Source organism: Cibotium barometz, chromosome 5 (assembly GCF_041138505.1).
Source record: "Cibotium barometz isolate CiBa-2024 chromosome 5, ASM4113850v1, whole genome shotgun sequence".
Classification (NCBI taxonomy): Eukaryota; Viridiplantae; Streptophyta; class Polypodiopsida; order Cyatheales; family Cibotiaceae; genus Cibotium; species Cibotium barometz.
The window spans coordinates 33,127,835-33,139,668 of record NC_141050.1 but is presented as its reverse complement, the minus strand read 5'-3'; positions in this window follow the sequence as shown (position 1 = coordinate 33,139,668).

Sequence of the window (11,834 nt, the reverse complement as noted above, 5' to 3'; positions counted from 1 at the left end):
AATCTTTTTGATGCTTCAGGGAAACTTATTTTAATAAGATGAGGTATTTTTCTATCCAAAAATATTTAAAAACTGTATATTCTCTCTCTAGAATATTTTCTCTCTCTAGGCCAAAACTGGTAGAAACAAGATCTTTTATATTTTTGAAGAGGGATTTGATTACAGGGGAAGATGCTGGACATCTTGAGAGGTTGGGGAGGAATCTTACACTTCAGCAGTGTGGCAAGATTGGCTTTTTCTCTACTCTGCTTGTTTTTGTCTTTAAAATAACATTTTTGTGGTGGATGGTTGGTTTTACCACAATTCACACAAGGGTTATTAATAAAGAAAACCTTTGTGAGATGGTTGGTCCTTCCACAAGTAGCACACTTCTTATTGTTGTTGGTGATAGCATACACTCCTTTCGAAGTGAAATTATTGTTGAATTTCAGCTTCTTCTCCTCCTCCTATAGTGAATTGATTGCACTCTCCAATGAAGGAATTGGTTCCTTCTCTTCAAGCCACAGTGACAATGTTGTTGTATTCAATAGGCATTGCTTTAAGCAAGATGGCTATAGCATCCTCATTAGGCACATGGGCTTTTACATACACAAGTTGGGTGATAATGCTTTTCAACTTGTTAACAAAAGATGCAATAGATTCATTATGCTCTTTAGAAAGCCCATATAATTGCATTTTTAGATTTATTTTAGAGTGCTTAGCCCGTGCTCCAAAGGTTTTCTCTAAAGTGTCCCAAGCTTTAGATGCAGTGTCACAATCATCAATATAATGAATATAATTATCATCTAGCAATGATGCCTAGGCCTTGTTCATCCCGTGCTTGATTTACAGCTATGACAGGTCTAGTGGACACACCATCTTCCCCTTCTATTGGTTTAACTAATGCCCAAAGATTTTTCTTCATGAGATGCCCCTTAACGTTGGTCCGCCAAGTGTGAAAACCTTGGTCATTGAATTTGTTTAGGGACTTTGCATTGGTAGCCATGATTAGGGTAGATGCCATTTATAGACATTGCATCTACCCTAATCATGGCTACCAATGCAATGTCTATAAACCCTTTACAAGATATGGCACTCAAGCTTAATACACATGCACATATACATCATCTAAATAGAAAATTAACATGATGAAATGAATAATACTTTAATTAGCTTATTAATGATAATAATATATCATTAATGAACATAATTAAGTATTATACCTTAGTGAAGCTTAGAGGCCTTATACACGTGCTTGCAAAGAGGCTTGGTTCTCCCTGCCTTGTACACAAATTGCCAAGCCCTTTTAGGAAATGAAACTACACATATAGCCAGTATCTTGGTTGGAAGGATGCATGCCAATTGCTTCTCTGGTGGTTAAATTGTGCTACTATGTGAAGCACTGCCATTTTTTGAAGATAGCACAAATTCACACATGGCGTAGCTTTTTCGAGGCAATTGATGGGCTAGAAGGGTGTGCCGTGATGCTAGGAAGAGGAAAAAATTGATTGGAGGCTAAATGATAAAGTATGCTACACAAGCCCATCCGCTAGGCAGTGGTAGTAGGAGATAATAGAGAAGAGATTGTACGAGGTAAGTTTGACTATTGAAAAAGGCAAGCTTTAAAGGCTAACTAGTGTACAAATAGTGGGACCCAAGTTATGCTCTGATACCAAGTTAGATTTAAGAGGGAAAGGACATGGACCCATTCATGATAAGAAAGATAACTTCTTAGCTTGATCTCATTGAGATAGCAAAGTAGGTTCATACATGAAGCTTATATAGCCATGTGAGATACATCATAGGAGACTAGATTCATTGCTTAGGTGACATCATTGATGAGGTAGCAAGAAGGAAATTCTAATACATTTTATCCTATGTGATATAGCTTAGGTGAAATGATTGGATTATTTTTAACAATAGCCAAAGGGCTATGAAATGTTGTGGGGCTGGTATTGAGAAATGTCATGGTTCCTCTGATGAACTTGACATAGAAGGCACATTTGCAAACACAAACTCAATTTCACATGATGCAATACCATAGCATAGTATACCAAAGTGGGATGGAAGAGATGTGCACGCACATGCATTGCTTGCTTTGTCAGTCAAGAGGAGTATCATTTCTCACACTCGGTCATGTACGACTGCTAAACATGCTTGGGATGCAGTTGCATCATTGTACCAGGTACATAATTTCTTATATACATAAGCAATTAGAGTCAAAGCATGTGGATGAGGGAGAATCCATGACCAATTTTCTTGCAAAAATCAAGGATTTTAAGCAGTAGTTGGCTAGTGTTGATGAAGTATATCCTGATAGTTCATTGGTGTCTACCATCTTGAATGCATTGCTAGACTCATATCAAGGTTTTGCTTCTACCATCAGACTCATGATGAAAGGCAATCCAAATGCCTTGAAGTTTGAGGAGTTGGTTTGAGCAATCCATGCAAAACACGTCTGTCATGTGCTATATAGGAGATCAGGCTTTTTCTACTAGTCAACAAAGAGGCAAAGATAACTCCTTTCCCCAGGGTAGTTACAAGCCAAAATTAGACTCATCAGGGAAGCCTACAGAAAAGGAAGGTGACAAGACAAAGAAAAAATGACAAATGCAACTAGCAAGAAACTTGGTCACTACATTAATGAGTGTAGGAAATGGCTAGAGAAGGAGACTCATGTATGGCTTGTGTTAGAATATAATGAAGAAAAAAAGAAATTTGCAAACTATGCACATGATGATCGGGCTTTCATTGTGCAGTGCAATTTTGACCCTTCGCATAAGGATGTATATATTACAGATGTACATGTCTAGTATTTTGATAGTGGTGCTAGTAAGCACATTACTTCTCATCGCGCAGTTTGTTCTCATCACTTGAATCTGTTCCATAGGAAAACACTCTTACTTATGCAAACAGGTCCTCATATCATGTAAAAGAAGTTGATAAAATTATTCTCATTGTTGCAAATGGTGAAAAAATCATGCTTTTAGATGTATTATATATACCAAGGATCAAGAAGAACTTGGTATCTGTCTCTGCCCCATTACTAAGGATGTCTTAGTGGTTTAGTTTGTGGATGATAGATGTATTGTTCATGATCATTGACTGAAATACAATTTTTGCTTTTGGTACTTTGTCTCATGGCCTTTATGGCCTAGTTGCATATGAAAGGCAATAGCATGCTGTATGTGCAATTTTTCCACAAAGGCAATGGGTGATGCTAAGTTGTAGCATGCATTCTCGGGTTACTTACGCCTGGCAAACATGTGTGTGATGATGGTTTGTATACTTATGGAATATTTACTTACGCCTGGCAAACATGTGTGTGATGATGGTTTGTATGCTTATGGAATATTTATTTCACCGATTTATTGTTGGTTATTTTATAGGTGAAGAGTATCCTGAGGATTGAGAAGAAGTCGCACCAATTTATTACTTGGCACACCATTTTTGTAAACAAGCTTTGTAAATACATGTGCTAGCTTGTGCACATTTTGATTTATTTTGTATAGTTTATCAAGCATAGACTTGATCCTTAATATTTGGTAATGCGTGATATGATTTAAACCCAAGCCTCAAATTATGGGCACTCTATTTTTGAAGATAAGAGTGTCGTTCAAGAAAAGCACCACTTTTTATATTTTTGGAGGCTATGGTCTAATTAGGAATAAAATACCTCGTAAATACTCGTGTGGGAAAAAAAGGCCATACACACGAGGGGAGATGATTGCACCCAATCTTGGAGTCACATCTTTGTGAGCTAAGTATTTTCAGTTATTTTCGAATATTTTAATCATGGTCATGTGATGTTTGATGATTTCTTTAATTTAAATCAATTTCTTGCAAATTATTTGATTTCTATCTCCCTAGAAATTTAGATCCCATGAACAGGCAAGAAGGCCATTGGCATAAAATGGGTTTACAAGCTTAAACCTAAAGCTGACAGTATTGTCGAGCGATAAAAGCAAGGCTTGTTGCAAAGGGTTATGCACAAGAAAAAAGGCATTGACTCTGGTGAAACCTTTGCACCCACATGTTGTATGACTACCATGCAGAGTATCATTGCATTAGCAGTACATAAAGGTTGAAATGTATGTCAATTAGATATTAAAATTTCCTTCTTGAATGGAGATTTGCATGAGGAGGTCTATGTATCTCAGCCTCATGGTTTTTTTCACAAAAGTTAGGAATCAAAAGTATGCATATTAAAGAAAGCTTTCTATGGTCGTAAGCAAGCTCCCAGAGCATGGTACGAAAAGATACATGCATACTTGGTTGCACAAGGTTTTTGCAACAACCCAATTAACAATACCCTCTACATTAAGAAGACTAGGGATGTTTTATTGGTCATCCTCTTATACGTTGATGACATGCTGCTCACACACCCTAATGATGATTAGAGAAGTCTTTTGAGATGTCAAATCTTGGACCATTGCACTATTATTTGGGCATTAAGTTTTGGCAGCGTAATGATGGCATTGTTATGCGCAGAGGAAATACATAGATGCATTGTTGAAGAGGTTCAATCTTGAAGAATATAAACCTATGGCTACACCTATGGAGTATTAAGAGACTAAGGTTATGTAAAAGGAGAGGAGAAGGGTGTGTGTGTGAAGGGACTTAAGGTCCACTAGCTCATCTATTTAAAGGTGGAGCTAGAAGGCATTTTGTATGGAGCAAGAAGCCTAGTTGTATTTGAGCAACTTAATAAGCAAGAAATTTTCTTGTATTTTGTGAATCTCTCTCCTCCACATGGTTGATCTAGCATGAGCACCACGAATCTCTCTCCTCCACATGGTTGATCTAGCATGAGCACCACGAATTCTAACATGGTATCTAGAGCTTTGGTTGATTAGGCCTTTTTGTGGTGTAGAATAGGTCAAATCTATCATTTTTTTTTGTGTGGAGCTGAACCTCCTGCCAGTGGAGGAGCTCTTGCAGCTCATGGAGGAAAAATATTTGGAAGCTCTCAACAACTAAGAATGTGAAGAGGACATCCGGGCACACACTTCCGTATAGCTCATCAGCTGAATCGTCATCATCCCGTCGCAGCATTGCCGCCTGTGCAGGCCACCACAATTTCTGGCTGCCATCGATGTCACACACAAATTCAATGCCTGCAACTCATCATAGGTCGCATGGGCTTAGGGCTTTTGAAGCCCATAGACTCCACTATCTACAACCAAAGTTTCACTCCTAATGGTGGCTCGACGCGCTTGCTACAGTGGAAAAACCAGGCTCTTCTTCTTTTATGCATACTTTTATGCATAGAATTCAATAATGATAAAAGTAACACTTTTATAATTAAAAAAATATTCTTTTATGCATACTTTTATGCATAAAAATCAATATGATAAAAGTAACACTTTTATAATAAAAAAATTATTCTTTTATGCATACTTTTATGCATAGAATTTAATAATGATAAAAGTAACACTTTTATAATTAAAAAAATATTCTTTTATGCATGCTTTTATGCATAAAAATCAATATGATGAAAGTAACTCTTTTATAATAAAAAAATTATACTTTTATGCATTATTTTATGCATGAAAATCCATAATCAAGAAAGTAACACTTTCATAATAAAAAAATTATCAATATGTATCTTTCTATACATAGAATTTAATTCTATTGAAAATCATTCTTTTATAAAAATTAATCAATATGCATCTTTCTATGCATGAATGAAAATGACACTTTTAGAATACTCTAACGATGGGGATTACTCTTTTTGATTAATAAAAGATGAAATTTATTTCACAATTTTTTTTAAAAAAATTGCCATAACCTCCTTTGTATGGCTGATCATTTTTTAATTTTTAACTTTCTAAAATTAATTAGAAGTTCACCAAGAGTATTTAAATCATTCTAATGTAAACATTTTCTACTTATTTAAGAGAAACATTATGAAAAACTTGATTTTATCCAATAATCAATCATCTAGGATAAAGAATGGTTGGATTTACTAAAGAAGAGAGGGGAATGCCTTTTTTCAATGAGGCATAACATCATGTTCAATTTAGAGAAAATCATAAAAAACCATAAAGACATTAAAATGAATAGAAAAGAGAAGAATCTCTAACTTACGAAGGAATTTGAGAGCTTTCCTTTGGCTTGATGGTTCGAGGGTTCCACTCTTGTTGAAACAAGAGTGCCACCAATCTTTTAGAAGAGGGAAGGTCACTCTTGTTGAAACAAGAGTGCCACCAATCTTTTAGAAGAGGGAAGGTCAAAAACTAATGAATTATGAGTAAAATTCACAGTTTTTGGCACTTGGGAGAAGCAGGGTAACAGTGCAAAACACTATTGAGTTTCAACAAAGGGGGAGGCTTCTATTTATAGGAAAAAGTGAGCTTCTAACCAAGCCAACTAATTCTAGAATTTTCCAGATCAATTTGGTCAATTTTTGACCATTTTTGGGTCATTTAGTCCACTTTTTGGATCTAGTTGAAACAGGAGAGAAGAGAGATAAAAATATCTCATTATTTGGAAGTTTAAAACTCTCTCACACATGTGAAATAGGGGCCTCCTTCATGAGGGGAATTCCCCCATACTGAGGTGTCAAAAATGCATCATTTCATCTAAATATCTCTCTTTTTTAACTATTAACCTTGTCCTTAGTCAACTCTTCATCTTATGTGAGTATTTACTCATTTTGGGGGATTTTTCTTTTATTCTTCTATTTATCTCCTCCCTAGATTTGGATGAATCTTATTGGTCCATAGGAACCTTAATTTAAAATTTCGAAAAAATCTTGATCCCCAGGATAATGCCTCTTGAACAGATTATACTTAATTTCTAATGCACCTTCTGAAAATCTTTTTGAACTTCTGATTCAAGGGAACATATTTTAATAAGATGAGGTATTTTTCTATCCAAAAATATTTAAAAATTGAATATTCTCTCTCTAGAACATTTTCTCTCTCTCTAGGCCAAAACTGGTAGAAACAAGAGCTTTTATATTTCTGAAGAGGGATTTGATTATAGGGGAAGATGCTAGACATCTTGAGAAGCTGGGGAGGAATCTTACATTCTCTCCCACTTGAAAAACGTGAGATATCCTCATCTCGCAAACTGGGGATAATCCCACAACAGATCGGTTTCATTCTCCCAGGTGGCATCTTCAAAAGGATAGAACTTCCATTTTACCAATAATTCTCTGAGAATTATGTTCTTGAGAATCTTTTCTCGAACATCAAGAATTTCTTCAGGTTGGAGTTCCATCTGCCCTTGGGTTGAAGAGGTTAGGATTTCATCATCAAGCACATGATTTGGGCTTGGCACATATTTCTTTAGAAGGCTTACATGAAATACATTATGAACTTTGAGATGAGGAGGCAGAAGAAGCTCGTAGACTAAGTCACCTACTTTCTTTGTAATCAGATATGGCCCACAATATCTGGGGGGATAACTTCTTATACTTCCCAAGAGATAAAGAACTTCTTTTGGGCCGTACTCGAATGAAGACCATATCTGCTTCTTTGAATTCTTTGTCTGTCCTCTTCTTATCTGCATATTGCTTCTGTCTATCCTGGGCAGCTTTTATATCTTTACGAATTGCCTGCATCTGCTGCTCCATGTCGTCAAGCATCTGTCTGGACATCTCTACCCTAATCAATGGGCGGACCAAGTTAATGGAGTTAAGCAATCTTGTCCATACAAAGCTTTGAAAGGGCTCATCCCAATACTTCTATGATAAGAAGCATTGTAGGCGAACTCGACTAGGTGCAGATAGCTTAGCCACTTCTTGGGTTCCGTGCCACCACAGCATGACTGAAGTATATCTTCGATTACTTGGTTTACCTTTTCAATTTGACCATCGGTCTCAGGGTGATAAGCTGTGCTGAGATCCAAGAAAGTTCCCACTGCATCGAAAAATGCAGTCCAAAACCTTGAAGTAAACTTGGGATCTCGATCACTTACTATTCTCCTGGGTAGGCCATGCAATCTGAAGATTTCTTTGAGGAACACTCTGGTCACATCCTCTGCGGTGTAGGTTTCTTTTACTGGAATCAGATGGGCAACTTTGGTTAGTCTGTCAACTACCACGAAAATGGAGGTGTAACCTGATTGCACTGAAGGTAATCCAGTAATAAAATCCATACTAATACATTCCCACTTCATCTGGGGGATGTCCAATGGATGTAACTTCCCAGGCATTTTTACTCTTTCAGCTTTGACTTTCTAGCGTGTCAGACATTGACGTACATGATTCAGTACATCCTTTTTCAGACCAGGCCAAAAGAAGCTTTTCTTTATAGACATGTAGGTTTTGATGAAACCTGGATGTCCTGCTATAAGGCTGTCATGGGCTTCATTCAGAATTTGATCCTTGGTTCCCTCATCGTTGGGAATAGCCTGCGATACATAATGCCATCATCATCTAGGCTGTACCCTTGAACTCTGTTCAACTCCTGTGGAGTTTTGCTTTCTTGCATAAGTAGGGTAGGAATAGGGCCAAAGAATCTATCCTGCATGATCTTCTCTCTTGCTTCAATAATCAAAGGATTTGATATTACAGTAATTGCAAGCAAGGAAGCTTTTCTGCTGAGGGCATCTACCACATTTTCTTGGGCCTGGGCGGTACTTGATTTCAAAATCAAATTCCTGCAGGGTCTGCATCCACCTTCTTTGGCGCATGTTGAGGTCCTTCTGAGTAAAGATTCACTTTAAGCTCTGATGATCTGTCATCAAAGTGAATCTTTTTCCCAGTAGGTAATATCTCCACAACTTTAAGGCATAGACTACTGAAAGTAATTCCACGTCATGGACAGCATAATTCCTCTCATGCATTCTGAGCTTTCGGGATTCATAGGCCACTGCATGAGTGCACCTCCCAGGGCAAAACCACTTGCATCAGTTACTACCTCAAAAGGTAGAGAGAAATCTGGCAGCTTCAGAATGAGACTGGTTACCAAGGCGGTCTTCAGCTTATCAAAAGCACTCTGGCACCTAGCAGACCACTGAAATGGAGTATTCTTTTTGAGAAGGTTAGTCAGGGGGGAAGCTATGAGAGCATACTTTGGTATAAAAATCTTATACCAACCAGTCAATCCCAAGAATCCTCTGACTTCTTTCCCTATCTTTGGTTCCGACCAATCTATGACTGCTTGGACTTTTGCGGAATCTAGAGAAATTCCATCTTTGGATACCAAAAAGCCCAAGTATTCAATGTGGCCGGTAGAGAAAGTGCATTTGCTCTTTTTGGCAAAGAGTTGGTGCTTCCTTAGAATCTCAAGAACTTTTCGGACACTCTCATTTGGTCCTGTGAGCAGCATGTCATCGACATAGAGAGCAATGATTAGATGTACATCATCCACACATTTAACATACAAAGTGCTTTCTGTTGGACTATTCTGAAAACCATGTGCAGTCAAATATGCATGTATCTTTTCATACCAAGCTCGTGGAGCTTGCTTTAAACCATACAAAGCCTTTTTCAACCTGCACACTTTGTTTTCCTGCCCTCTTTGAACAAAACCACGAGGTTGCGATACATACACCTCCTCATGCAAATCTCCATTCAAGAACGCAGTCTTTATGTCCAACTGATGTACATTCCAACCATTATGAGCTGCCAATGCACAAATGCTACGAATGGTAGTCATACGACAAGTGGGAGCAAAGGTCTCATCAAAATCAATGCCCTTTTCTTGAGCATAGCTCTTTGCAACAAGTCTAGCCTTATAGCGATCAACACTGCCATCTGGCTTTCGTTTCAACTTGAAAACCCACTTACATCCAATGACCTTTTTACCAATAGGCAAATCACACAAAGACCATGTACCATTCTTCATTATAGCATCATATTCACTTTGCATTGCAGCCAACCAATTTTTTTATTTTTGTGCCTCATCAAAAAATGAAAGAGGTTCTTCCTCTTCACACATACTAGATACAGCCAAAGCATAACAATCTGATGCATAAGAGGCATGCTGAAAACCTGAACGAGTATGACTAGACACAGGTGCATCAATTTTACTATCACGCAAGGTTTGCACCAGCCATTTGGGCATACCTCTAGCCTGCTCATTTTCAGCCCTATCTTCATAAATTACATCCTGTAAATCTGCATCAGAAATAGGCTGATCTATGATGTCGTTTGAAATCTGCATAGGCTGAATATTTGCCTCATTAGGACTTACATTTGAATTCCCACCTGTAAACAGAGGCAACAACGTATCAAATACATCCCGTGAGCTCACACACCTCTCTTTGGTACATGATAACAAAGGCTGCACAACATCTTCTACAAAAACAACATCTCGACTAATCAAGATACGCTTTGACTGCGGATGAATCTGTAACCCTTGCTCTCAGCACTGTAACCAACAAAAATGCATTTGACAGCCTTATCATCCAATTTTCTACGTTGTTGCATAGGCACTAAAGCATAGGCCAAGCAACCAAAGACATGCAAGTGACCAATAGAAGGCTTCCTGCCATGCCAAGCTTCGTATGGAGTAACAGACTGCAAGGCCTTAGTGGGACACTTGTTGAGTACATATGCAGCACACATGACAGCCTCAAGCCAAAACGCATGTGGCAAAGTTTGGCTCTTGACCATACATCGTGCCATCTCCATAAGTGACCTGTTTTTCCTCTCAACAATACCATTTTGCTGAGGGGCATACGGCACTGTACATTGGTGTTTTATCCCACGAGTAGCCAGAAATGCATCAAACTCTTTAGACATGTACTCCCCCCCTCGATCAGAACGGAGGGTGCCCACAGTACAATTGGATACATTTTCAACCATAAGCAAAAACTGTTTGAAGCACAAAAACACTTCAGACTTTGCCTTTAGTGGATATACCCATGCATGCCTTGAGTAATCATCAATGAAAGTCACGAAGTACAAGTGTTTACCAAATGACGGAGTTTGCATAGGCCCACATACATCACTATGTACAAGTTGCAATTTGTGAGTGGCCCGCACAGAACCATCCTTTGGAAACGCAGAATGCTGCATTTTGTCCAAAATACATCCTTCACAAACATGTTTCAATGGTGCCTCAAGAGGGGGCAATGAAACAACCATATCAAATTTTTGCAAACGCAGCAAACTAGCAAAGTTCAGATGACCAAAACGAGCATGCCATAGTTTTACATCCAAAACTGCCTTTTCATCAAAAACTACATTTGCTGAATCTTCAACAAACTTGTCATAAGAATTGAGCCTATACAGCCCACGAAACAAGGTGCCAGATATAATAATCGTATCACTAGAAGTCAAATCATGAACAATACATCTGTCATCCACAAATTTAACTACAAGTCCAAGTCTAGCAAGCGCAGAGACAGACAATAGATTCTTCTTTATCCCTGGCACATACAATAGATTCTTCTTTATCCCTGGCACATACAAAGCATCTGAAAGTGTGAAAGCACTGCCATTTGCAGCAGTAAGCATAATTTTACCAACGCCCTTCACTGGGTAAGAAGCATTATTGGCACATGTGACAGTATTCCCATTAGGGACAAGCCTCAAGACAAGTGAACATATCACGATGCGAGGTAATGTGCTTTGTAGCACCCCTGTCAAAATACCATACATCAGAGTCAACAAAAACTGCCAAACATGCATCATGTACAGATGGGTCATACAGGCAATACACGCTAAACACCCATTCTGTATCTTGCACAACATTTGCAGAATCTGCATTTGTAGAAGCATCCGCTATTGTGGCTGCATTTGACTCTTTCTTCTTTGCCTCTTTAGCCTTTAGCTTAGGGCAATTCTTAATGATATGATCAGTTGCCTTACAATAGTTGCACCTGATTTTTTTCTTGCCTTTATCAAGAGCCTTCTCAAACCTATTGTTGCTACGTGTGAAAGGAGAAGAAGTTGC